At 40.3% G+C, this 27,417-nt stretch overlaps 1 long non-coding RNA gene across 1 annotated transcript; it reads right to left on the bottom strand.

Moving 5' to 3' along the window:
* Positions 1–574: 574 nt before the first annotated feature.
* Positions 575–26,819, bottom strand: LOC131480075 (uncharacterized). The gene is made up of 3 exons (XR_009245236.1): positions 26,480–26,819; positions 5,234–5,318; positions 575–791 (listed from the first exon to the last, which is right to left on the bottom strand). It is a non-coding gene; the product is annotated as an uncharacterized LOC131480075 (long non-coding RNA).
* Between the last annotated feature and the right edge of the window lie 598 nt (positions 26,820–27,417).

The following is a 27,417-nucleotide window of genomic DNA, read 5'->3' as shown; positions in this document are numbered from 1 at the left end:
GATGCAGCATGTAGTACTTGGAATTCACTGTATATTGGTGACAATATGAGAGAGATGATTTCCTTCCTGATGACAGATGACTGCTTTACTGAGCCATGTGCATGTCTCAGTGTGTTATGGTAAATTAAATCAAGCAGCAACAATCATTTTTGTGAAGGGAGGCATTTTTTCAATTTTTATTTTGAATTTAAATTTTATGGTATAATTCTATAGAGTCTGGGATTCTCCTCCACCCAAATTCCCACCCCCTGATTGATTTTCCCCATAATGTTAAAATAGCATAGTCCTTCCTCTTAATTGACTGGGATGATATTCTACCAGCTCTAACTTTGGACCAGAAATGGTCTCCCCAAGAAACTGTTCAACCCATCTGGACAATAAGTAGCTGGACTCTATGCTTGGTATATGTTTGCAAGGAAAGAATCTTGATTGAATTTGAACTGTAATACTGCATCAAGGTGGAGGAATCCACCAGGGGGGAGGGGCGTGGGGAGGGGTGGGGGGATTCCCAGAGCCTATGAAACTGTCACATAATGCAAAATAATTAGTAAAAAAAAAAGAAAAAATAGTATAGTCCTTCATAAGGAGTTATAATTCCATCAATCTGTTATTTAAGTGTGTCCGAACATTGTTGGTACAGACAATGTTCAGGCAGACCAGCATCCTGTTATCTGCACATTTCTAACAGTTTCATCGGGAGTCCATCTTTGATTTGGAAGTAGGAGTGCATATTGCAATGTATTTTCACATCTGGATATGGTAGTCTCTACTGCTCCATCACTATACATTCCCTTGAAAAGACACAAAATAAGGTCAGTAACAGGTATGAAGTTAACAACAACAAATTACAGCACCAAGGAGCTGAAAAAAATGTGCCACTGAATAACCAATGCACGGGTGATGAAAAGAAAACACAAAGGCCTCTTGGCTTTTGTGTAAAATGATGCCACTGTGCAATCCAAGAGCCAGCAATAAATTCCACAAGAGAAAAGAAAGTGTTTGGAAGAAATGAAAATGAAATAAAAAACATCAAAACACATGCGATGCAGCATAAAACAGTAATGGAAAGGTTTATTGAACTTACAATTTGCATGATGGCCTCCTTATATTAGGAGAACATATGGTATTTGCCCTTTTGGGACTGACTTATTTCACTGAGCATAATGGTCTCTAGTTGAAACCATCTAGTTGCGAATAGTATAATTTCATTCTTTTTAATGGCTGAGTAATATTCCATGGAGTAGATTACCATAGTTTCTTTAACCACTCCTCTTTGCACAGGCATCTGGATTATTTCCATGTCTTTGCTATTTCAGATTGTGATGCTGTAAATATAGGATTACAGATCCCCTTCTCAAATACAGTTTTCATTTCTTTTGGGTATATTCCTAGGAGCGGAATAGCTTGGTCAAATGTCAGGTTTATTTGTAATTCTCTAAGCATTCTGCATACTGATTTGCATAGTCATTTTACTAGCCTACACTCCCACCAGCAGTGAAGGAGGGTACCTTTCTCCCCGCATCCACACTAGCAGGTGTTGTTAGTAGAGTTCTGAATATAGGCCAATCTGATTGGAGTTAGGTGGTACCTCAATGTGGTTTACTTTCGTAACTCCCTAATGACTAGAGAGCTGAAGGCAGGCATTTAAAAGGAGTTTTGTTTCCTTTTCTGGAGCATTTCTATGTCTGTTACCTAATATTATATCCTCCCCAGGGTCCAGGAGTACACCTTTCTGCCTAGGAACTAAAAGAATAGAGGGCACAGGGCTCCAGGTTTGGATGTGCCTCCTCTGGACTCAGCTCACAGCCAGAGCTTTATGGCCCTTGAGCTGCCTTCTACACAACTTACAGACACAAAAATTCAATGTAATTATCAGATTTCTATAAGCTCCATTCTGTTTCTATCACTTCATGGAGGAGTAGAAAATTTTCTCAGAGAAATCCTTGCTTCAGGAAAGGATTTAAAGAAGCCCAAGCTTTTAATGGCCATCCATTTTTTTCCTTCTTTTTTAAAAAAAAAAAAAATTTTTTTATCTAAAGACTGAGCTACATAGAGAGAAGGGGAGAAACAGAGAAATAGATCTTCCATCCCCTGTTTTGCTCCTCAAGTGGATGTTATGGCAAGAGATGAGTGGATCCAAAACCAGAAACCAGGAACTTCCTCCAGGTCTCCCATGTAGGTACAGGAGCATAAGGTCTTGGGCCATGCTCCATTGCTTTCCCAAGTCATATGCAGGGAGCTGGATGGGAAGTGGATCAGCCAGGACTAGAACTAACGTCTAAATGGGATGCAAATGCTGCAAGCAGAGGATTAGTGTGCTATACAACCATGACAATCCCATCCCTTTTTTTAACTTTTCTTCCTTTGATTTTTTTTCTTTCTTCTTCAATATCCAAATAACTAATTTGACAGATTTCTGATATAGCATCTTCACCGAACAGTAAAATTGATCCATCTATATATATATAAAACAACATACAATATTCAATTCCATGAGTCAGACTATTATTAGTGATTTAAGGTGAGATTTCAAATGTAAATAAAAAAATATTTTTTAAAAGCTAAATTAGCAACTTTCCAAAATCAGTCTCCTTTTTTCTTTTCTAGTTCCAGAGGGGGGTGAGGAAGGTAAAATATGTATTAATTTTGCATTAAATCTTTACTTATTTTATTTTTAAATTCCCACTGGGGTGTCTCATGAGCATATACACAAGGGATAGCTTCTCCAGTCCCATTTTTTTAAGTTTAAGAAGTTATCAATCCATGCAGACACAAATGAAAATATATTCTCTCCACTTCATCTTCTAACTTTCCAAAGGAAGCAGATGCGGACATGTGGTAAAGACCAAGGGTCAATAAAGACAGGGAAAGAAAGGTTTTCAAAATTGAATGTGCTCATAACACATTCCTTCTCAAAAGCCTTTGTGCCTATCCACAGACAAAGGAACAGCCCAAGCTGGGGAAGAATTTGAGGGTTCCACTTCTGTCCCTCTTTCTCCACCCCGCCACCCATCACATGCTTCATTCCAGCCACGCCAGGCTGCCAGTGTTTTTCCACATGCTTTAGCTTTGTGTGCTCAATTCCCCCATTAGGCACTGGGTTTCTTGCAGACAATGGTTGATTTTATATTTATATTCTCAACAGCCTACCACACCTCACGCATGCTCATCAAGACAAGTGCAAAAAATCCTAGAGACTTTAAAGCAGCCAACTTTGTTTTCTTAATATATACTATATATATACTATATATATACACACACACATTACTGGGTCAAAAAATATGAAGAGTATGGGAAAATGCAGACTTCCACGTGAAGTAAAAAATAATCTAAAATTTCGAAAAAGAAATCTAAAGTTTTTCAAAAGTGGGATTTCTATTTTTGAACTGGAAGTGCCATTTCTGAAAATGTTTCTCCTGGAAATAAATTCTGTGTACATATATGCTAAATTTATCACAGAAATGCTTCCAATATCAAAACATGACAATCCATCAAAAAGCTCAAAAATAAAAGATTCATTAACTAAATATTGGTTCATTCATACAATTAAATGAATGTGAGCTCAATAAATTGGAACAATGAAGGGAGAATTTTTACAAAATTGTAGCTTCAGGGAGATGATATTGTTATAATAACAATTTCAAAATGTAGTCTAAATCTTATTCAGTTGTTGAAGTGAAAGAAACATTTTAATCATAGAGTATATAAAACCCAAGTAAATATTTGTAATTACTTGAGTGACTAAGAAAGTTTAAAATTTAAATAAATAAGATCTTATGATGTCAAATAAACATTGTTTCTTACTTAATAGGAATATGTCAAGCCACCCTTGCCAAGCTTCCCTCCCATGAATGAAGCAATCCAGAAAAAGTCCAGTAACTTGAAGTCCCCCGGTTTGGAAACCACTGAAAAGTCTTGGCCATGGAAGAGGGACAACCAAGACACATGCTAGAAGTCTCTGCACTGTGGAATGCTGAGATACTTCTATTACATAAGCAATAATTGTCCTGACATTAGCTAATGCAGTTTTAAAAGAACTCAAATTTTATTGCTTTTTTTTCAGAGTGCCTCCTCTCACTGTACCCATCTCACCACCCACATGCTTAGCTCAATCATTTCATCACAGGGATAATGAAACTGTTTTCTTAAATTCTACTCTCCCTTATTCCCATCTAACATGGTTACTTGAAACCCATTAGTCAACCAAAGAAATATCAATTTGAGTATGTTAAAAACACACACAGAAAGATAAACAGAACACTGAAATAACATATTCCTGGACATTTCAACCCCCTCACCCCAGTGGGCTTTCAAATTCCATTTTAGGTCATTATTGGATAACTTCATTGATTCACTACTAACCAGTCACCCCGGGTCTTAAAACAGAGCTCTCAGTATGTGAAAATGGAGATGTTATCACCAGTAAGGGGAAGGGCTGGGAGACAGCTGGTTGCTTTTACAGGGACTGACATATCTGCAAGGAGAATCAGCCTGGCTTCTGAATATAAACAGGAATTAGAAAGGTAGAAGCAGAGCAAACAAGCACTCTGAGGGAACCTTCCTGAAGAGGAGCCCCTGGGAAGGAAGAGGGAAGACTAGACACTGAACTCTCTGTCTCTGTCTCTCCCTCTCTTTCCCTAGATTTCTATCAGATTCTGAGATGCAGGAGAAAAACAGACTTTGGAAGTCACAGACCCCCTTTAGAAGAATGTCCTGCTACCTTCTAATGATATTACCAGGCAAATTACAAAACTCTCCTGGCTGAGATTTCTGGCAGGGAAAATAGAGGCAGCAGTCACGTATGTCACAGGGTTGTTGGGAAGTACCACAGTTAATACAGGAATTCATAGCACCTATTCCACCATGAGTAGTAAATAAGTGCTGATATTGCTATGCAAGGAGGTAAGTAGAGGCTGGAGGCCATAGGGAACATTTTTAAGGAGGAAAAGCTTGGCAAATATTATCTTTTAATTCCAGAAGATCAGCCCACATCCAAAAGTCTGAATGAGAGCCACCAGTGAGCTCACAGTGTCTCTTTGCAGGTCAGAGTTACTCTACTCTCTCCACAGAATTAAGCAACGATCCTGGTTTTTGCCTGTTTGTTGGCTTTGTATTTTTGGTTTTGGGGGTGTTTTTTATTGTTGTTTCTTTGCTTGTTTGTTTTTTTAATCTGTCTCTCCAGCAGGATTTTCTTTGGTGTTCTCTCCTTATTTAGTGTGTAGAATGGACTCACCATCACCATGTGTCTCATACCACGTCATCACAGAATGTCATCAATCCTTCGCTTGTGGTTGTGGTTTCAGGGATTTTGAATAGATCTTTGAAAAATAAAGGGGGAGGGATTAAAAAGAACAAGAATTACCAGTCAGGGCTGGCATTCTTCACGGAGGGTGCATTTGAGCTATTAGAGTTTAATCATGAATCCATCATTTGAAAATGCAAAACTCATTGAAGTTAGGGGCTTGACATTCTTTTGCTGACCCACTCCCCTGCACAACAAAGATGGTGCTTACTTGAATTAAGCAAAGAGGAAAACAAAGTTTTCTATAGGGGTCTCTCTGAGTAATTTTCCAACACCTTGCATGTTGTCACACTGGGTCTGCCTTTCTCTATCTCTGTGTGTGTGTGTGTGTGTGTGTTTATATATGTGTTTATCTTTCTGTGTTTCTCTCTCACACACACGTACTCATACACTCAAACACACACACACATGAGAGAGAGCGCAAAAGAGAGGGAGAGAGAGAGAGAAAGAGAGAGAAAGGGACCGCCACGGTTCTCTTCCAGAAGAATGATAAAAGCAATGGCTAAAGCAAAGTGACAAACAGCCTTTCTGAAGCAAAAGGTTCATTGGCCTGGAAGAAATCATAGACATCATGTCCCCTATCTGTCTGTTACTATTTCATCCAAAATCCTTCCCAGCTCAATGGAGATCAGGCCAGTCCAAAAGATCACCATAAAGTCGATCCAAAGCAGCTTTCTCAATAGCAGATAAGTATGTGGTAATAACAATAAAAAAGGAAAAATGCATTAATCCTTGATGCAACAAGCATGATGATAAGAAGAGCTAGTGAAGTGCACAAAACTAAAGATGTATTCTGGGAAGCAAGCGTTAAATAACTATAAATAAAAACACAGGCATATAACTTCTATCTAGCAAAAAGATTAAGTGATAAAGATTTGTACCCAAGATGGAGACATAACTACATCTAAGGAAGATATTGGCTTGTTCAAAGAGTTTCCATGAAAGCAAAAGTTCTCAGAGCGGGTGGAGCAAGAATTTAGAGAAATGAACAGAGGCTGGACCACAGCAGTCTCATTGGCACAGCAAGAATTTTTATTATTATCCTTAGAGCAGAAGAAATAATGTCCATGGTGTTAATTAAGGCCAGTAACACAGAGCTCATTTATATGCATTTCATTAGAACTTGGGCCCCTGTAGTCCATGGCTGCAGATGCTGAAAGTTAAGCAGTGTCACAGCAAGATATTAGACTACATGCAACCCCCAACATCAACCAGCTATTGTTCTGAGAGACTGTTTATGGATTACAACTATTTCAACCTGACACATATGTTTAGTTCCCCTATATCCACCCCAGTTTGTGTTAGCAGCTGGGGCCCAACAATAGTCAAAAATAGGATAAGTAAATAATCCACGTCCAAGGCTACAATAGAAGTACTGAAAATGTGACCAAAGGGCAGCAAGAATTGACTGAGGGATGTAGGAACTAGACCTTGAGCTTACAGCATGACCACACTTTTCATCAGCCATATGACCTTGGGAGGTCACCTCTGTGAATCTGTTCAATCATGCTTTGAAAGTAAATTTTGTGCATTGCAAAGGCCTTTGATAAACCAGTATTTGAGTTGTCAATTTATTAAAAAATACACAGTTTTATAAGTTTTGGGGCAGATCTATTTCTCTTACTTTTAAGAATATAATGATATTCCTTGCTCCCTCTTTCCTTTCCTCCTCATTCCTTTTTTTCCTTTAATTTTTTGCAGTAACATGCTTTCTGTTTACCTTATAATCACTGGCTCAATGCTCCTGTAAACAAAGAGCTGTGCAAGTACAAGGTAGACAGATGTTCTGCAAGGTTGCAGACAAGGATTCTAGACAGCAATCAAAGCACAAGATGTCAGCTTAACTTGACAGATATTATTGACATTGTTTTTCTCCTGGGATTTTATTTATATCTTATAAATTCTATTTGTTTCTAAGTGGAACAAATATGAACTACAACATTTTAAATCACTTTTCAAGGGCTGTTAAACAACATTTGGTTACATTTACAAACTCAGATCATGCCTTCAAATAATTTAAACTGCATTTACAAATTCAATTTCACCATAAGGGCATTAATTGCCTGATCAAAAATTGTTCTCAAGTAGTTGATCTTATGAATGACAAGATTTTTTTACTTCAAGTTATCTCAATAATTTGTCAGTTACAAATTTTTTATTTTATCTTATTTATATGAAAGGCAGACAAACACAGAGATCTCTCCTCTGTTGGTTCAATGCCTCCAGCAGTGGTGCTGGCCCAGGCCAAATTGAGGAGCCGGGAGTTCGGGCCCTTACCCGAGCAGCAGGGACCTAAGAAGCTGAGCCATCACCTACTGCTCTAATATGCAGTAGCAGGAATCTGGAGCCAAGAGTGAAGAAATAACTCAAACCAAGCACTCCAATACAGGATGTGGGTGTCCCAAGTGGCATCTTTGCTATGCCAAATATCTGCCCCCCACTCACACATTTTAAACATGTCACTATCATTTTAGTAGGTCAAGTTCCTTTATATATTACAAATATAGAGGAAACACTGAATATGGCCTGGCTCATAATACAAAAATATTTATGTTATGGTTTTGACTATTTTGAAACACTTGAATATGTAAAAGTTCCAGGAAATTGAAATGTGTTTACCCAGTAAAACAGACAGTTATCATACTTGTTAACTGCAGTCATGTTGCAAAGATTTGCTTGGACATGACATTTGAAGATTCAGGTTTCCTGGATGATCTTTTTCATAAAAACTAGGAAAATTACTAAATCATCCAAAGACACATAGAGTTGTCATCCCAGCATTCTAGGGGCTACAAATTATCAGAGATTTTAGTGGCCTTGATGTAATATACTGAATTCTATTTTCAGTGGTTATGTCAACAATTCTGTAACTTCAAAAGACACATAATCACTCCCTGGGTCCTATGTTAGACCCAAATCCTGATTCTGCCCTGTACTCATAGATAGCTGAAACTGCAATCCCATTTTATGTCTTGATTAAACTATGTTTGCTTGACTCCTGTGATCTTTGTAGGACTGTCTCTACTAATATTGTAGATTTTTTTAATATAATGGAATCCTGAGCTATGACTCTTTTCCATCTATAATGATCCATGCTCCCTTGACTACTGGACTTCGAATATCATGGCGCCAAAGTATAGACACAACTTATGAGGTCACTCTACTTGCAATCTCTTAACTCTGGGCTATATTTCGCTATTCTTGTGTGTAACAGCTTTCTGAAAATGAAGTGACAAAATGCATATAAAAATCACTTGGAAGCCGTGAAGTGCTGCACAGCATTAGGGGCTACCAGAAAATAAAGCATAGAGAGAAAGAATATGATTTGAGTACACTACAGTGAAAACGTGTGGAAATATGTGATTACTTCCAGCTGGGCATTCAGGGAAAGTTTGACAGAAAATTGGACATTTAGGTGGGCCTTGACGAATGAACAGAATGTTAACTGCCTTGCAATAATGATGGGGTATCCTCTAAACATCCATTTGGAAATATTTACAGATCTTACATTGTAAAGCTGGCATCAAGTTTCAAAAAAGAGAGCATCTTTTGGCTTTCAATATTCTTTCATCTACCATCGTTCAGATCCTCTTACACCTTTTTTTTTACTCCATATGAATGTAGTTTTAACTCCAGGTTTTTATTATCCAAGACTTCTATAACCTTGTAGACAATCCTCCAAGAGTACCTGAAGGAAGTCCAGGGCTTTCTTCTGAAGACACCGACATCATCATCTCTAAATTGGTTCTGTACAGGTATGGTGGATTCCCAAAACCTCAAATCAAATTACTCAAATGATAACCAGTAAATCCCATGCAGATGGTACCTGCCATTGGGTGAGAAAAGAACCGAAGAACCTGCTGCCCATGTGTAGTGATGCTTTGGAGTCCACTCAACCTGTAGTTCAGATGACTCAGGTATTCAGACTACTTCCATTTGCTTGAGACTTGTAACAAATTCAAAAGTTCATTTACAGCAAAACAGTTGTTCTTAAATTAGGATATGTGCTACATGTTTAGATTTAACAAAGTAACACTTTGAAGGCTCAGAACACTATAAAATATAATGTCATTCAATGGTTAATTATAATACACTGTAGGCATGTAGGTAAAGAGGTATACTGAAGATCTTTTGTCTTTCAGTGCTATCAGTGCATTTCTGGATAGTGTCAGAAACCTTACTCTGAAAATTTTTCAGCTCTGTCAAGTGCAAAAGCCAGTTGGCTGCCAAAGTCCCTGTAACTTTTAGTCCTTAGGCTAGACTTTCATGAGTCAGCAATTAACTATGTGAAAATATTCATGGGGCTGGCACTGTGGCATGGTGGGCAAAGCTGCACCTGTAACAAAAGGTCTTAGTTGCAACCATGTCGTAGTTACTCCATATCTAGTCCACCTCCCTGCAAATGATCTTGAAAAAGTAGTAAAAGACAGCCCAAGCATCCAGGCCTGTCATTTCATGTGGGAGACCCAGATGAAACTCCTGGCTCCTGGCTTCGGCCTGGCTCAATCCTAGCCACTACATCCATCTGAGGCATGAACCACCAAATGGAAAATCTCTCTCTCTCTCCCTCTCTCTCTCTCTCTCTCCTTACTCTGCTACTATTCCAAATAAATTAATAAATTTTATAAAAATTATATTCTTTAGTATGGCAAATGTTGTTCACATAACTAGTGAAGTTTGCTATTATTTACAAACATGACCATACAAGGTTGCTTGGGAGCTCTTCTTACCCTGGGAAGTCTGGGATTTGCTATATAGTTACCCTTTAAGGTCATCAGCAGAGAGCTGCCGCTGCACTGGGGGATCCCCAAAATTCCCCAACAGGGAAGTCATTCCTGTAGGGCTATCCTGTTTCTTTAGAGAACAACTCTGTGGTTTGCTTGCCTTAGGCATAGATGACAAGCTGCCAGGAGTTTCACTGCACAGACCAAATTCCACCTGTTCAGAAAGGAAACATTCCATTACCTCCCTTGCTTTTAACATGACTACTAATCCACATATAAATTTTTATTTTCTTGTTGTTTCCAGATATTTACTCAAATTCTAGAACAAAAATTAGACACACACACATCAGCTGAAGTGCTCAATACCTTACACCTTCCAGAAATGTGTTCTCTCTGCTAGAAATTCACATTCCCAGAGAGCTCATGATGAGTGCCTCCTCCGCATTTAAGTTTTAGCTCAAATATCACCTCTTCAGGAAGATGTTCTTATCTAAACTTGATGCCAGCTTTACAATGCAAGTTCTGTAAGTATTTCCAAATGGATGTTTGTAGGATACTCCATCATTACTGTAAGGCAGTCAACATTCTACTCATTTGTCAAGGCCCACCTAAATGTCCAATTTTCTGTCATACTTTCCCTGAATGCCCAGCATCTATCACTGTTAATTATATCTTGCACACTCATTTATTTATTGTCTGTACTCTTTTCCAGAATTCAGGTTCTAGGAGGGTACACATTATGTCTGTCAATTTCTGCATAGTGTCACCAGACTTTAGGACAAACAGTAGGCATTCGATAAACATGAGTTAAGTAAATAGTCACATGTTTTTTCACTCAACAGATATTAAAAATATATTAACTGCCAGGAAGTGTTCCTACAAAGTAGAATTTCATCCATTTATGAAAATTCCCACCTCTATACCACTTCCTGCTTCCACTGTCCATTTGGTTCCTTAAACCTTACATACACACAGGCTGCCCCTCCGCCTATATTGCCTTGTAGTTTATTCAAGAGAAATAAATCCCTAAGATGGCCTGACCCTGCACCCATGAGTAATTCCAATTCAGAGCACACCCTCATAGCTGGCCAGACAATGGATGAGTATTTCCTGGGCCTGGGTAAATATTCACCTATAGTAAAAATCATGATCGAGTAAATAATTAGAGAGGGGCCCAGGTGTCACCGGAGAGGGTAGTTCCTCCTTACAAGAACATGCGGAGCCTGGCAAGGACACAGCCCTCCTCCCTGGCCTTGACTTAATCACAGCACACAGATCTGACCCAAAGCCTTCCTCCAGACATTTGCAGCTGGCTCAGAAATGGGGAGGAGGGGGTGCTAATCAATACACGTTGCCTTGCTTGAGACCTGGCAAGTAAGATGGCCTGCCACAGACACACATGGGAGTTTATGGGGAGACAATTTGAAAATTCAGCTCTCTAGACATACAACTGGTTTGTTGTTGTTGTTTTTCTTGGGATCTAAAATTGCTTCGAATAGCTGGCAGTCACATGCAACAAAATATCATTTATTTTATTATCCCTTGCTCCAAAGGAGCTAACACCAGCCTTGTTCTTGTCAAGGAGCCCAAACATTATCATTCTAAGGCTGTATTTACAAACGAGGCAGCATGGCCATAAAACTGATGACCTTGCTGCTTCTGGAATCTCATAAAAAGTTTCCAAGCTGCTCCTCCCCAGAGCAAATAAGGGTGTTGCAGTTGCTAGTCCCCTGGCAGCGTTCCAGCTGGGGCTATTACATTCCTGCCTCATAAACTTTCCTCTGAGGCTCCAAATACAGACTTGTCTGCTTGTCAAGGCAATTAACTGTGAAGGTGCTGCTGTGTGTGGAGCACTGCAACCCAGAGATCCCAGCAACACAGAGGAAAATGGAGAAAAAAGAAAAGAGGCAACATTGGCTGAGAAGCTGTTATGCGCTAGACACTGCACAAAGGATTTTTCACCATTTTTTTTTTTTCATCAGGCTTTGAAACATGTTCCCAAGCTGACCTTCCACTGAAGCTTTAACCCATGGGTCCAAGTATTGGAGAGCAGAAGACACATACCAGCTAAATCTGGCGTTTGGGAGAAGAAGGGTCCTAATGGATATAGTTTCTTAAGTGTTTTCATGTACTTTTCCTAGTGACCTCTGAAATAGACATGAGCACGTGGTGACTACAAGGCCAATAAGAGGCAGCGGGATATGAGTATGGATAGGACAGCTAGCATCTATTTTAAGAATGCAACGAGTCAGCTGGCATATGTCTCTTTTCCTTTTGCCTTCTTCACACTTTAAACAGTACGTGAAGCTAAGCAGAGAATCACTTATCTTATGAACAAGAGGGTGAAGGACATAAAACAAGCAGTGTAGAGCCTAGGCCATGATTGTCACTATAGAGATGGTTTCACAACCTCAGTCTATCTGTGTTCAGGTTTCTTTTTTTTTTTTTTAAAGATTTATTTTTATTACAAAGTCAGATATACAGAGGAGGAGAGACAGAGAGGAAGATCTTCCATCCGATGTTTCACTCCCCAAGTGAGCCGCAACGGGCCGGTGCGCGCCAATCCGATGCCGGGAACCTGGAACCTCTTCCAGGTCTCCCACGCGGGTGCAGGGTCCCAATGCATTGGGCCATCCTCAAGTGCTTTCCCAGGCCACAAGCAGGGAGCTGGATGGGAAGTGGAGCTGCCGGGATTAGAACCGGCGCCCATATGGGATCCCGGGCGTTCAAGGCGAGGACTTTAGCCGCTAGGCCACGCCACCGGGCCCCTGTGTTCAGGTTTCTTACTACCATGAAAACATAGAACTCTTTCAAGTTGTAGTGGATGGACTCAAAAATGACTCCCTCTATGACTTTATGTTTTCTTTTTTTATTTTATATACTTTTGATAATGTCTGCATAGTTGATTAGGGTGGGAAGACTTGAGGATTAAGGGAAAGTGGATGAGACACAATGCTTCCAAATTTTCTTTTTCTTCTTCTTGTATCCAGGGGGAAGGGGTAATAAGCAGGAGAACCCACAACCAGCTTCCCAACTGCCTCAGTACCTAGGGATGGGGAACAGTCACCTGATGTCATCCCAGGGTGCCTGATATGGAACATGTTCTGAGAGTTCTGCTCAAGTGGTTTCAGTGTTCTGAAATGCTGTCAATCTCATGATCCAAGGGTGAAGAAATCCTTCCAAGGTCCATTGACTGACATAATCAAACTTAGAGTCTACATTTGACCAGATATTTGCTGTCAAAACTTGCCTGGGGTAGCTGACCAGTTTGTTCTGCCCTCCTTCCTCTGCTACGGTACCAAATGTCCTCTGCACACTCCAATGGACTGCCGTATCATCTGAGTGCATCTGGGTATGCTGTCCATTGAGGCCACTGAGGAGCCCCAGTTCAGACACATGCACTCCACAGTCAGATCACAGATCCTACAGTTCTTTCCACGGTTGGAGTTCTGAGTCCAGGGATTCCTTGAGTATGGAACCAATGACATATATCTTATAATGAGAAATGATATAGATGGGGGACATTTCCCGCCTGTGATTGTGTTAACATGTAGAGTTGCATTTGGCTGGTAGACTTATTCTAGTGACTCTCTTTACCAACTTCATGAAGTCAAAAGCCTTACTGGGAAATCCCATGTAGCAAAGACTTGCAAGTGGCCTCCAGCAACTAAGGAAGGCTCCCAGGAACTACTAGGACCTTATAAGCTGAGAATGGCATCCAAGCAGCAAGATGCCAGGACCCTCAGTCTTACAACTGCAAATAAACACATTGTTTCAACAACAGGAAGGAGTTTGGAAATGAATTCTTCCCCATGTAAACTCCAGGTGAGAAGGCATCAGCCTAGCTTGTGAGACCTGTAACAGACTCCTACATGAGATAACCAGTGCAAGTCATTTTAAGCCACTAAGCGTGCAATTTTTTATATATGAATCAATCACTAAAACACTCCATTATACCACTTTCATCGGCTTTCTGTTCAGTCATATGTAGTCAAACTGATATATTATTAGTAAAGATGCAGATATTACCTAAGATTACTTCCAAGGAGTGCTGAAAAAATGAGAGTGGAGTTCAAAGAAGACAGAAGAAAAGGGCTTGTTAACAACAGAGGAGAAAGCTGAGGTCTTGAATTTTACTCCAAAAAGAACTAAGTATTTTCATTCAAAATGCTTTTACCTGCTGATAGCTTGCCCTCTTCCAAAATATCATGGGTGATTAAGAAATAGGAAAAGAAACTTTGTCACATAACCCTTTAGGGTAAATCTTTGTGGTAGTAGGAGAATGGGCTATGTGTGTCTCTAAAAAGTTGTTTGTTTTTCTGGAAATAATTTTTAACCTGAAAATAACAATGCCAGCTGGCATCTCTTGAGTGTTCAGAAAGCAAAAATGCAGCTTCAAGCCCTTTCCTGGTCTGTCTGTTTAATACCAACATCCACCCTTACAAATAGGGAGTGACTATTACTTTCACATGACAGAGAGGAAATGTGGCAAGCTAGGAGGGGACAAGGCTCAAAGCCAGTCAGTCTGGCTCCGAACTCAAGATATCTGAATATGATCCTATTAAATCGTTTAAAAAAATGAGAAGTGGACAGCACTGTGGCATAGGGAATAAAGTTGCTGTCTTTGTCCCATATGGGCACCAGTTCAACTTCCGACTGCCCCACTTTTTATCCAGCTTTTTGCTAATGTGTCTGAAAAAATAGTGGAGGATGGCTGTCCTCATCAGTATAGTAGTGAGTATCCCTACCTGTCACGCAGAAGACAAGGATTCCATCCCCCCATAGGGAGGCAGTTGCTTCTTGGGGCCAATGCCAGGATGTATCAAGTTAATCTCTTATGGGTGCTGATTCAAGCCCTAGCTGCCCCAGTTTTAATCCAGTTCCTTGCTAATGGCCTGGGAAATAGTGGAAGATGGTAAAGTCCTTGAGCCCAAGCACCCATGTGGGATACTTGGAAGAAGCTCCTGACTCCTGGCTTCAGATCAGCTCAGCTCTGGCCATTGAAGTCATTTGGAGAGTGAACCAACAAATGGAAGACACCTCTCTTCTTCCTTTCTCTCTCTTTTCTGTATTTCTGAATTGCAAGCTAAAAAATAAATAAACCATTAAAAAAAGGAGCAGAAAACGGCCCAAGTCCTTGGACTCCCATACCCACATGGGAGACCAGAAAGGCACTCCTGGATATTAGATTCTGTCTGGTCTAGCCATGCATGTTGCAGCCATTTTGGAGAATGAAATTTTCTCTCCCTGTGTCTCTTTTTCTCTGTGTGTAACTCTGCCATTCAAATGAATAAATAAACCTTTAAAAACTTGAAAGAAAAGGGAGGAGAACTTTTCCCATAATCCTAACACCTGGGAACAACTACAAGTAACTTTGTGATGTTATTTCCCAACAATGCAGAGATTAAGCAAAGTATACAAATGTGTGTCGTGCATCTTTTTTTTTCTTCTTGGTTAACATGTGTAAGCATTTTCTTACATTATACAAAGGTCTTTGGGATGTCTTTCTTCCTATTATCTGAATGGGCCATAATTTACAAATTCTTTCCATTTACTATCCAGTATTTTGGGTTAATTTTCATTCAGGTTATTCTGAACAAAGTTGTACTAGGCATGATTTTACATCAATTTTTCCCTATATTTTCACCATATTGGGACAGAATGCCCCAAGTGGCACAATTGGCATGATTCAATCAGAAAGGTTGCATAACCAGAAGCTAACTGACATTCCATGTCCTGCTGTCTCTGGCTGGAAAATGCCAGCAGGAGGCTGTGGAGACAAGGGGAGGAGGCTGCCACCCTTGAATAGGAATCACCAGGCCCATGAATATCCCTGGGGATTAGTTCAGTCAAAAGTGACAAGAGGGACTATTTACCTTTAGAAGACTGGATTCTACTGTCATCTGAAATATAGTGCTTCTTGCAGGAGCTATAAAATTCAAGCCTAGGGCTTGGCAGTGTGGCCTAGTGGCTAAGGTCCTCGCCTTGATCCCAGATGGCCGCTGGTTCTAATCCCAGCAGCTCCACTTCCTCTCTATTTCTCCTCCTCTCAGTATATCTGACTTTGTAATAAAAATAAAATAAATCTTTAAAAAAAAAAAAAATTCAAGCCTAATATTTGGTGAACTTCCCTCATGTTTGTGTTTCATAAACTGTCTCACAGCCATAGCCTCAACCCTTTTTATATGTTCCTAAATAAACACCAGCACCTGCACATTGCTTTCTGGTGTGAGCAAACTCCAGCCATCACTCAGGGTCTCAATGGTACTCACCATGTTCTTCATTTTTCCCCAAATATTCAAAGAACAATAGCAATCCCACTCTCTAATGATTGGGCACAAAAAAATAGGCTATTATTTTTTAAGGTAAAATACATAGCATTAAGAAAAAAACTTCTGTTATGGTAACTAAGTGACCTGGAGAAACAGTTTCCACTCCATTTGTTTAGGTATGCTTTAAATCAGAACAATAGAACCAGATGCTAGAATGGAAATGGGCATTGGGAAATAATAGAGAAACTAGCATCCACTGAATTATTGCTGTGTCCTAGGCACTGGGCAACATCGTCCACACAGATCGCTTCTTATAATCTCAGCTTGGTCTTCAATGTGATATTTTGTTTGGGAAAGAAAACAAAGGAGACTTTTCCTGTTGTTATTGTTGTTTGAATTTTTTTTTAAATGAACATGAGTTCTTCCCTCCTTTTTCCAGAATGAAAATTAATTATGCCATGGGAGAGGATGTGCTTTATCCACAGTCACAATGACAAGGACAATGGTACCAGTTTTTCTTCTACTGCAGCCTCTGGGGGTACTCAGAAATCTCTAAATCAGAGCTGTGCCTTTGGACTTGAATTAGGATTCCATACTGAATAATATATTACAACATTTTTCACTCAGTTCTTCCATAAATATCCACCAGGTTGGATCAGACACAGTACCAGGAACTGGCAATCAGGCTCACCAATGGGAAACTCCAGCAGTTGCACCACAGTGAACAACTATGATACTCAGAATAGGAAAAAATCACAAAGAAAAAACCATCTGGCCTAGACTGATGTTGCCAGGAATGCGTTCCAAAGAAAATGACATCTAAACTGAAGCCTAAAATGTGAAAAGAAGAATGTTCTGGGCAGCAGGAAATCTGGGACATAGGTGTGGAGAGTTTCCACAAGTTGAAAATCATGAACAGCATTCAAAATTAAGGTGCTAGATATTTGAGACTGGAGATGTAAACTAAGATGGACACAAAGGATGGTGAATAAGGTTTAAAGTTTTCCTGAGCTTATTATCCACAAATCCCCATTAGATGATGACAACTGAAAGCATGAAAGGTCCTCCATGAATATATGCATAGAGACATCAATATGGCGCCTGGATAGAATCAGCATATAATAAATACCCGTTGAATCTGAATTCAGCGTGGTGATGGAAATAGGTCCACTCTGCAACGGAAACATGAAAGGGGAACTTGCTAGTTCTGTCTGGAAAATGAGAGAAGTCTTCCAAAACAGGCAAGTTTGACCTAGGTCTTAGAGATGAATGATATGTTTTTTCTATGCAATCTCCTATGAGCACACACTGAGAGTCTTTGGAATCTATCCCATCCCTAAAGACATCACTGCCTTGAAAATAAATGTATTCCTGTTTCTTTTAATTTTATATGATAGATCTTTTTAGTATAATGTGGGTCTGACTTTCCTCGCATATATGGCAAAAACTACTCCCTTTCCCCAAGAAACTTTTTTCTTAGTAATGAGACATCCGTTTTATTCAAGACAGCAATATGTCTAATCCTGAGGCAGGGTGGCAAGGAGAGATGGAAGGACACTGTTGGATCAGTACTGGTCTGTTTATTTGGCTATTTGTTAACATTTGCCAAATACTCACCTTTCTAGGATTTCTTGCAGCTAAATGTGACCATGAGACCCGATTCCAAATAATATTCTGGTCAATCAGGTACAAGAATAAGTCAGCTAGAAGAAGATTCTGAGATGCATTTGATCCTGAAGTGATGAAATCATGTAATCATCACAGGGAAAAAATTCTGCTGCCACTTTATGACCATAACCCATGGCACCTTTCTGCTTTTGAATACTGCTGTAGTATCTGGAGGTACAGCAACTGTCATGGACCCATGAAACAACCAACAAAAGAATTAATAAACTACTTAACAAAATAGAATGAAAAAAATGTTTGCAACTTGACAGTACTGAGCTGCTGTTCTAATTTTAGATTATTTCCCTCTAGATTTCCTGTTACATCGAATAATCAAGTATGTTTATTATAGGTTACTATTAGTCAGGTTCTTTGTTCCTGGTACTCAAATACATCCTAAAGAATACGGTGATCTCCTCTGACCTGTACTTTCACTTTCATGGGGTTTTAGTTGCACATGACCAACTATGATCCAGAAATATTCAGGAGAAAAATGTGTATATAAGGAATTCATAAGTTTTCAATTGTACATCACTCTAACCAGCATGATAAAATCAAGCACCATGCTGTCCAGGACTTGCTGTACATGCTACCCACCCATTAGTCACTTAGTAATTGCCCTGGTTACCAGTTAGATTATTTCATTACCATGATGTTTGTGTCCAATTAAGCCTTATATGATATCTTAATAACATTTCGCAATGCCTCATTTCATTTTATCTCATCACAGAGATATTGCATTATCCTTCATCATCACAGTACAATAAATATTAAGATCACTTTCACACAACTTTTATCACATATTGTTATAATTGTTCTGTTTTATTATTAATTATAGCATCAATTTCTTACTGTTCTTAATTTATGCACATTTTATCATAGTATGTATGATAAAACTTGTATGAGAAACTTGGTGTACTTAATATAATATATATGGTATTTCAGGCCAAGAACCCACTGGAATTCTTAGAAACATATCTCTTATGAAAAATGTGGGACTATCCAAGTAGCCACATGAGGACTCAAGACAACATTCTCCAAGTCCTAAAAGAAAACTTTCTTCCTTCCATTCTACCATCACGATGATTACTGGTCCCTTGCTGGAAGAAGGCATTTGCTCTTCTGATTCCATGCCTACAAATATCACCCATTTCTTAATTACCTTTTGATTTTGCCCAAGCCTTTGTTCATAGTGATCCCTCTGGAGGGCTTGGCTGGCTAGAAAAGTTGAGCTTGTCAAAAATCAGAGTCAGATTCTGCTTGGCAACTGACAAGGTAAGCTGTCACCAGCCCTGTCAACAATCATAGCAGAAAGAGGGCTATTTACTCATCTAAGACCTTCGTGAGTCACAGTCTAAACATTCTGCAAACCCTCCTCTGGCAAGTCATACCCTGTCCCAGTCTCTGGGGAGAGTGCTTCCCACCCAGCACCACTTCAACACAACAGACTCTTGGCTTTTGGCTGTTTAATCTTTGGGCTGCACAAGTGGTCATGTTATTAATGACTCTGAGTCATCATTCAGGGCATTCTATCTGAAGTGTTTGTATAAAGAGGAGGAGGATGGAGGCCTACTGTGTCCCAGACAAGAATTAGGTGGCTATGCCTCTGCCTTATGTACTGTAAACCCTTCCAAATAAAATTTCATTTCTTTCATGACAAAGATTCAAATTCCTTCACCTATGACCGATGCCCTCTTTTAATGCAGTCTTGTTTGTCATGTCACAATCAGGCCTCAAGGGACTGTGCCATACATGGGTAGATCTGTCCAAAGCTAACATTACAGGAGATGGAAGAGAAGAAACACGATAATCTTTTTATTTTTAAAATTGAATTTTCTATTAGAATTTTTAGCTGTGTTTTACATTTCCAATACAGTAACTATGACTATGCCTTTAAAGAAATTCACTAACTTTGACAGATGGCAAAGTTCATGGAAAGCTTCTCTCATTACCAGTGTCTTACAAGTGTGGACAAAACTTAGTCGTCACTTCTTAAAATCTCCGTCGATCTCATTAAGTGGTGCTCTGTTTGCAAGTGTTTGTAACACCTGTTACTTCTTCCATGAGAGTGCTTATCACACTAGTCATTGAGTCATTTCCCATGGAACTGCAAGTTCTCTAAAATCAGGGTAAACCACAATTGTCAAGAACATGATTCTGATATTTAGCAGGCAGCTCAAATTATATAGATAGATATAGATACAGATATATAGATATATATAGATATATGAGAGAGAGAGGTAGAAAAAAAAGGAACCGCTTTTTCCAACCTTAAATAACCAAATCCCAAAACCTACCCCAGTTTCCTAGACTTTGTCTAAACTTATAAGAGAAAAAGGGGAATGATCAGAGGGCTGCTTCTGATTCTCTATCAACCTGTGACCGTGACAATACAAACAGCTTCAAAGCATGAACCAAATCATCTACTTTTCTGTTCAATAAAAGGGAATCTAATATTCCTACTTACCTCACTGTGGCTATTAGGCCAGAGCCTTTAATGCTTTATATAATAATGCATAAGTTTGACTTAGAATGAAGTATTGGGGAAAACATTGAAAAATACGGACCCTTTCCAGAATCCTGAGCTGAATGCTAAAAGACATGGGAAAGGGCTGACACTGTGACACAGAGATTTATGTCAACACTTGGCAATGCTGGCATCCCTCATTAGAGTGATGTTTTGAGTCCCAGCTGCACTGCTTCCAATCCAGCTCCAAGTGATGTGCCTACGAAGGTAGTAAATGATAGCCCACATAATTGGGTTCCTTGCCACCCACATGGGAGACCTGAATGGCCTCACCCAGCCATTGCAGCCATTTGAAGAATAATCCAGTGGATGAATGATTTCTCCATCTCTCTGTATGTCACTTTGTCTTTTAAACAAATACATATTTTTTAAGGTAAAGGATATTGGTAGATGATGGGCAAGCACATCACACAATGAAAAGAGAAAGTATTGTCTTATTTATTTGTCCTGCAATGTCATTATCAGAAGGGGGATCACTTGTGAGGGAACCTGCATGATACAACTTAGAGGTCCTCTAGCCTACTTCCAGGAAGTATGTTCCCCATTAAAATCCTAATACAGGTGTGGGAAGCCCTCTTCAAGTTCAGATAACCAATGTCAACATAAATGGTGGCATACCGGTTACATTAAGAACCCCCAAGTCAGGGGAAAAGCAACAGTCTGCAAAGTTACCTGTTACCAGATAGATCACAAGAACCTTCCAGTACTCTGCTAGAGGAAAGAAAGGCACATGGATGTAGCAAGATTAGAAGCCCAAGTGACGTGTGACTGGTCCTGCTCTCCTGTCTTCTGACTATTTGATCAACAGTTGATCATTACACATTCCTAAATCCCATTTTCTTCATTTGTAAAAATAAAAAAAAATAGTTCCAAATAGAATTGGCTTGCTATAGGGATTAAATAAGATTGCATGCTCATAATTTTTGGTCCACAGAAAAGTCTTCAATATACCCAACTGCTATTTTACACAAGCAAGGCAGGGACTGAAAACTGAAGTCAGTTTTCCTTCCTGTACAATGTAACTCCCACTTGAACATTTGCCACCAGGGAAATTCCAGGTTTTATCTGGATTTTGTCCAAGCCCAACACACTACCTAACTTTAAACCACCTGGTACTTTCACATACAAAGTATCCTCTTTTCCAGATATTAGGGTCATATGTAACTGCCTGTGCTGATTCAAACTTGAATCTTAGCCTTATATGGTCCAGCCCAGCTTTTCATATTTTATGTATAATTCCCATCCCTCCTGACCTTACTTTTGTATTTAGACTTCATACCTAGAGTTTCTAAACTCTTTGGAGTATGGGTCCAAGTAGCCCTCATGGATCTCATAGATTCATCTGCTGACTTTACTAACGTCTTCCTTGTCTGCTCCTCAAGTCTCCCAGATGGCATCTTGGCCAAATAAACAAAACCCATGGGTTCAGGCAGCTGGTACAGAAGTGATGTCCAGGAATACTATATGGAGTCTAATAACCTCAGGTTAGTGTTAGTCCATCTCAATTTGTCACTGGAACGGGACTGAGATGCTACATCCAATAAAGGAAAAACCTCAGGAGAAGTGATCATCTACCTCAGACCCAGGTAAATTGTTCATTGGCAGACAAGTGCAGATGTGGAAGTGAACCTGCAAAACCATACAATCTGATCTGAAAATCATTTTTATGCCTAATATTCAGGCTCCCTGAAGAATCTAGATAATACACAAACATACTAATCCAGTTTCATGCTGTGGTTGGCACCAAAGAAATTCCCTTTCTTGAGACTACAATAAAAATGAAGAGAGAAACTTATTGAGTACCATATGCAGGACATTTTCTCATGTTATCCACACAACACACCATAACCTTTATCATTACATTTTTCAGAGTAGCTGTGAACCTTGGATCAAATTAGTAACTTACCCAAACAATTGCACATGAAGTGGCCAAGCCTAGATGCAAGTCCATATCTGTCTCCAAGTCCAAGGCCTCAGTACTGTCATTCCCCAGTGCTAACCACAAAAATGTAAATCTCACCTTTGAATGGGGACAGTAACCATGGTGACCCACTCCATTCCTTTCTACTGGAGGCTCTTAGTTGAGATCCTGGCCAACCAGAATACAAATAGGCTACTTTCTTCTTAAAAATCTTTCCCTACATATGCACCCTTCTGCCTGAAAATGAAGTCAAGCATAGCACAATCATTAAATCTGTCTTCTGAGCCAGAAAAGGTTCAAGGTTCAAATCCTGGCTCCACTCTTTAAAAGTTGTATGTCCCTGACCAAGCTGTTTAGATTTTTCTTTGTCCCTCTGTTTCTCAACATGAGCAATAGTAGTGTCATAATATGTTATAAAAATCAACAGTGTTCATGTGAGGGTTGATGCATCTCAAGGGTTAGGGTCAGGGTTAGATTTTTATCACTGACATTACAACTCGATTTCATAAAATTTCATATGATGTTTTTCAATCTTATTAGGCAGATGAATGAATTGTGGCAGAGAATTAATATCTTGCCCACTATAACACTGTTCCTGACACACAAGGTCAAGATTAGGGGGAAATGGCCCCCCAATTGCTCATCTATGGCCTGCTCTGCTCCTGCTCACTGAACCAAGAGGCAGAAGCAGGAATTAAGCTGTTAATGTAAAGAGTAATCTCCTCTCCCCAGAGTTTGCCCTGTCACATGAACCACAGAGGCATGCCTGCAAACATTCATTTATTTATAAACCTACAGCATTAGCCTCATCACTTAAAAGCCTTTTGGAAATGCGCTGGTTAAAAGCAGTTCGGTTTCTGTCAGAGCAACAAGTTCACACTGACATCTTTTCTCCATATGTCTTTGAAAACCTGTTCTGAGTCCCCTAATCCCCAGCCAAGGAACTTTCCCTTGCACTCCATTCTTCTAAGGTTTCCACCATTGGGTGTGGACATTCTCTGAAAGCCATCGCTTTTGAAAAATTCCGGTGCTTTAAATCATGCCAAAAATCAGAAGAAAATGAATGCTGCCAAAAGTTTCAACATTTACATAAACTCTTAATCAGCCCTCCAGGTCATTGCAGTGGGACATATCAGTTACACTGCTGTCCAGGCCAATGAACAGGGTCTCAGAGTCTGCTGCTTTGACGTTGGGAACTCATAGGGGCCTTGGAAAATTGTGCTGAGTGTTACTCGAGCCTGAACGGGTTTCAGCTTCTCTGTTTCTAAAAGGTCAATCTTGGGTTGCATGCAGGTTCATTCATTCACTTAGTAAATATTTATTGGTTCCTTATAAGGGAGACCATGCTAGTGCTGTAAATGTAATAATAAGTCAAGGACACATGACCCCCCAATTCATGGAACTGGTAGTCGAAATGTGTGACAGACAGTAGTCAAAATAAACCGTGTCATGAGAGAGTATAACCAGTACACGAACTTGACTGGTTCTAACAGGCTTAGCGAACCAACCTCCTCCACCCCACCAACCCAGGAAATAACATTTTCTCATGCTCTGTAATGTTGGAGGTGAAAATGTTAAGAATGCAAATTTGCAGAACAGTAGGGAAACAGTAGAGAAAGAGCAGGAGCATGAAGGCAGAAGACAAAGCCAGTGAGCTAAGTACATCTTTATTTCCAAGCAATGGGAAACCGCTGAGGGGTTGGAGCCACAGTGTCTAAGGGCATCATCATCCTAGTTATTATAAGAGATTCTCCCTTGTATTATGGGTCTTTCTCTTTAATCTCTCACCAACTGTCATAATAGCTAGCATTTCTCCAACACGGTGTCTTTTATGCTATTTATAATATATTATCTCAATCAATCCTAAGCCTCACCCTATAAAGAATGTACTATCATTATGCTCATTTCACAGATGAGAAAGGTGAGCCTCAAAGAGGGCAAATAATTTGCCCAAGACCACACAGATAGGACAAAATTGGAATGCAGTGCTCTCTGATCCCAAGGTCCAGGTTTTAAACCACCACTCAATATTGCAGGCTTTCTGTAGGCAGAAACTGAGTCCTCCTGATGCTGCTTGGTTTGCTAATGTCTGGCAATGATCATTACAGGTTTTATGGAGCTGACACGCTTGCTTCTCCAAGCCTGCTGTACCCTACTCCACACCTAATCGTAGCTGATACTTCAATGGCAGTTACTGCATGACAGATTCAGTTCCCACACTTCGTGCCTGTTCGTTGATTTCAATCCTTACTACAATCCATGCAGTGGGTACCATTATTTTCATCCTCTCTATTTTGAAGATGAGAAAATTAAGATACTATAACGTTGAGAACTTCACCAGACAACATTAATAAGTAGCACAGCAATGATTCTAATCCAGCCAGGCTTCACCTAGAACTTAAACTTTTAACTACTAGAGACTATTATTCCTCTTGCAATCCAACTACATGAACTTCCCTTACATTTCTTAGAAATGTGCATTGCACCTCAGCTCCAGCCTTTCCAACGCCAACCTCTCTTCTAATTCTGCCCTAGCCACCTTACCTCACTCTCCAGGACTCTTGTTCAGTATCAGCTACCTCTCCCATGTCTGCCCCCTTATCCATTGCTACCCATCCTAGCAACCAATCCACACATCAAGAACCTCAATTGCCCCTTTCCACAGTTAACCTGAAGCTACAGAGGACAGGACCCACGCTAGCCAGATATTGCCACATTCACAACACCTGGAACTTGGCAGGGGCTCAATTTTTATTATGAAATGACTAAATATAAACAAATAAGCGCATAAATCAATCACTATATAAATACTGAACAATTTTTTTTCCTTGCATCCCAATAAGTGCACCCAACTGGCCTCAGTCTGTGTTAATGAATGAACAGCTGAATTGATAGTCTAGAATTGAATTTTTCCTTGTGATTCTTTTCTTTGTTTTAAAAGGCTAAATATCAGGATTAAGAATGAAGCAGTTAATTTACAAGAACTTGAAAAAAAAAGTGACTATCTAGGTTATTCTTCTAGCTTCAACTTGGAAATCCCAGGTTATCCTATAACCTTATTCATTTGGACAGTCTGAGCCTTGGCCTACTGCACTCAACCTCCACCTGTCTTTGCTGGAGCTCATGAGCTGTGGCAACAGGCCCAGAGGCTCTGCTAAAAGCAAAGCCAACTCTGAAACGAAGCACAGCAGGAACGGAAGCTGGCACGAGCTGTGATTGTTCCTGAGCCGCAGGGACATTGGCTGTTTTGGGCACTTCAGGAAGTACTTGCTCCAAGGGGCCCTTCCAGCTATTGTTTTTGGGACAGAGCATGTGGGGCTGGCACCAGGACAGGCTGTCCTCTCCAGGTCAAGCATCTGTCCCAGGGCCTTGGGGGACAGGAAGGTGAAGGGAAAAGAGTCTCGGGCTTAGTTTTCTCTGTTCTTCAGCCATTCTTGTCGAGAGCTGCCGCTTCTAAGTTTATTTCTGTCTCCTCTGCTCATACACCACACTAGTAAATGATAAGCCAGGAGCTGCCAGGGATTTCCTGGTTGGGCCGGCAAGAATCCCTCATTGCCATGAAAGGAGAAAGGCTCTGAAGTTCAAGACCTTGGACTTGAATACTGACTTTGCTTCCATGTGTGCCCTTGGGTACTTCTGAGTCTGCTCTTCCTCTTCCTCTTCCTCTTCCACAAAAAAAAAAAAAAAAGTGATAACCAGCTTGAGAGGTTATGAGGATGAGATAAGCTAAGATTGATGAACTGTCAGGAACACAATGGCAGTGAGAAAATGCTGGCTTCCTCCCTTCCCCTGGCCAACTGTACAAGGGAGCCTTGAGTATGGCGAGGTGCTTAGGCAGCAGATGTCATGTTCCTCCCAATCTCAGGCTGCATGGTCTGGACACTAAGCCCAGTCCCACCCCCACCCCACCCCACCCCACCCCAAGCTTGAATTCTCCTGACAACTGCCTGGCTTCTATGCATGACCTTGCCCATGACTCCTGATTGAAAGAAGAAAAGCCTCTAGTTGTGTCTGCTGGCCTTGCCTAGCAAGAAAAAAAGAAAATAACACAAATGTTGTTCTACATACCTTAAGGCCTCCATTCACAAAGAAAGTCCGGGGCTCCCACATTTGTACTCCAAATAACTACTGGATTGTGAATCAACCTCCTCCTGATGCATGAATGCTGGTAACCCTGGTGTTCTCTCTCCACCTGACCGTAGCTCTGCCATCCTCTTGTCTTGTGACCAAGGTCACCACCACTGCCACTGAAGCACACAACTGGCCATGGAGGGGAAAGAGTTCCTGAGAACTCAGTTCTTGCAACCTGACTCTTACAACCAATGGGAATTTATGAGCACAATGTGCCAGGCACACACTGTGTGCTAAACTTGCATGGTAATTCATTTAATCCTCAGGAATACATTTCAAGGTGTTGCTCCAATCCCCTTTCACAAAAGCAGAAACTGAGTCTCAGGTCATGGCCATGGAACTGATGACTTGCAGATGGAATTTGAACCCAGGACTAGAGTGGCTGAATGAAGTGATCTGCACTTTATCATGGCACCAATTCCAAAGTCAAAAGAAACTGACAGTGTAGATTCTCCGGAGGTGCTGCAAACTAGAAAATCCCAGGCAAACGCACCTAGAAAAACCTGAAACTAAGTGTGAAGAGCTAAGAAGTCTGGGTGATCTTCAAAGGGAAAAGAATTCATAAGAGCAATGCAGTCAAAACTCTGTGAATGTGTTCGCTAGTCCCTCCCAACCTCAGGAGCCTTGTTTAGAAAAGGAAAAGATAAAATTAATTTGGCTTCAGCTAAGATTCCTTCCAACGCTGGCATTCCAGGATTCTGTGGAACATCATTCACTTATCAGGCATTTGCTCAGTGCCAGATCCTGTGCTGGTGCTGTGATTTCATCACAGCCAACACTGATGAAGTCCTGGCTACTTGCCAAGCTTTGCTGCAAGACCTCTTTCCTCTGTGTTACCTCACTGAATACTCGGAAGAGTGCTAAGGGACATATAC

The sequence above is a fragment of the Ochotona princeps genome, chromosome 4 (genome assembly GCF_030435755.1).
Source record: "Ochotona princeps isolate mOchPri1 chromosome 4, mOchPri1.hap1, whole genome shotgun sequence".
Lineage (NCBI taxonomy): Eukaryota > Metazoa > Chordata > Mammalia > Lagomorpha > Ochotonidae > Ochotona > Ochotona princeps.
Note: the sequence above shows the minus strand (reverse complement) of the source record. Positions and strands in the feature narration are given on the sequence as shown.